General features: G+C 49.8%; 1 long non-coding RNA gene across 1 annotated transcript in view; it reads left to right on the top strand.

Annotated features, from left to right (window-relative positions):
* Positions 1-770: 770 nt before the first annotated feature.
* The window catches only part of LOC119098484 (uncharacterized), a 1,630-nt gene continuing 597 nt past the window's right edge, over positions 771-1,803 (top strand). The window contains exons 1-2 of the long non-coding RNA XR_005094245.1: positions 771-896; positions 1,736-1,777. This is a non-coding gene — a long non-coding RNA (uncharacterized LOC119098484). The remainder of the gene's footprint in view (positions 897-1,735; positions 1,778-1,803) is intronic.

The raw sequence follows: 1,803 nt of genomic DNA, 5'->3' as shown, positions 1-1,803 counted from the left end.
CAGCAAGCGCCAGAGAAATAAAACAGGTTGGTTTTGACCTTGGTCTGACCTTCATACCTGATCTTAAGTCAACATCAACAATTAAGTCAACAACTTAAGTCAACAATTTTTTTTCATTTCACTGTTGTGTTGCCTAAGAAAGTATCTCAGAGATTTATGGTTTCGTCTAACGCTCCGTTGTTGGATCATATTGAATGATTCCCTAGAAATTGCCTTCGTTGAAACCATAGCCCGACTTTGACCTACCATGGGTCAGCGACCTGACAAGTTACATGTCAATTTTTGATATCAGACGATCCGCTATTTTATTGTCTACAGCCATGCAAAATTTGGCGCAGCTACGCCGCGCCGTTCGGAAACCATTCCGGAAAATCTTCAATTTCGCTTCGCGTGGGGGTCAATTTCACCCCCCACGCGAGCGCGCCTTAAGAATGGTCTCAGGTAAGCTTGTCGCATGTTTCAGAGTAGGCCGCCCGTCCGGTTCCTCCCCATCCCCTCCCCCAGAAACAACTGTCTGATAAGCAAGCCATGCAGCGCTGAAGGCTAGAAGCCGGCAAGCTACTGCGCTCAAGGCTAGAGGCAGGCGCCAAGGACTATTTTGGCTACTAGAGGTAGAATCCGGACATTTCCCGCCTTTTCTATGCGCTGTACAAGCGGGGCAGTTCATGTACTCGTGCCAAGCAGTAGGTGACATGTTCGGTGCGAGCTTCCAGTGCGGGCGTATTACCTATCAGTGAGTAACATGTTCGGTGCGGGCCTCCAGTGCGGGCGTACATGGAAGGTCATCTCTCCAACCTGGTGGTGTTCGAGAAGGAATGCATCGCCTCCTTCCTACTCAAGGAGAAGGAGCGGAAGTCAAACCAGACAGAGGAAAAACTAACACGCATTGAAGAAAGGTGGGCAACGTGTGCATGTTGTGAGCCTGGAACACGCCACCGCAAACTCCTGGTGATTCCGTGTGTGGATCCAGCCATCGTATGAGACTATCACAAGAGGTTGGGATCACTGTTCATTGCAGCTTACTGTGAGTTTCCATGAACGCAGTCGTAAGGGCAACGAGTGTGAAATTTCAAACGATTGCAGTACGCGGAAGCTCAGTACGCAGAGATGTGTGCTGCGAGCCGTGACACGGCCATTTGTCACTCATAATACCATATAAGGGTGCGTCTCAGAGGCACACTGATCCGTAATACCGCATCAGGTGCGTCTCAGAGTCACACTGATCCGTAATACCGCGTCAGGTGCAGCTCAGTCACACTGATCCGTAATACCGCATTACGTGTAGCTCAGTCACACTGATCCGTAATACCGCGTCAGATGCAACTCAGAGTCACACTGATGCGTAATACCGCATCAGGTCGTCCTCAGAGTCACACTGATGCGTAATACCGCGTCAGGTGCAGCTCAGTCACACTGATCCGTAATACCGCATCAGGTGCGTCTCAGAGTCACACTGATCCGTAATACCGCATCAGATGCAACTCAGAGTCGCACTGATCCGTAATACCAAGTCGGGTGCAACTCAGAGTCACACTTATGCGTAATACCGCATCAGATACAACTCAGAGTCACACTGACCCGTAATACGGCATCAGGTGCGTCTCAAAGTCACACTGATGCGTTATTCGGTATCAAGTGCATTTCAGGATCCCTGATTTAATGCTTGGAAGTGAACCGGAACCATGAGGCCTTGTACCACCACTGGGCTTAAAGCTGTTCTCTGTCTCCTCCCCAGACTGACCTCTGTCGCGGGCAAAGGAGAATCCGACATTGAAAGGTTAGCAGGTTTATTAAATGTCGTGT

Source organism: Pollicipes pollicipes, unplaced genomic scaffold, assembly GCF_011947565.3.
Source record: "Pollicipes pollicipes isolate AB1234 unplaced genomic scaffold, Ppol_2.1 Scaffold_4740;HRSCAF=5597_pilon_pilon_pilon, whole genome shotgun sequence".
In the NCBI taxonomy this organism is placed as follows: Eukaryota; Metazoa; Arthropoda; class Thecostraca; order Pollicipedomorpha; family Pollicipedidae; genus Pollicipes; species Pollicipes pollicipes.
Note: the sequence above shows the minus strand (reverse complement) of the source record. Positions and strands in the feature narration are given on the sequence as shown.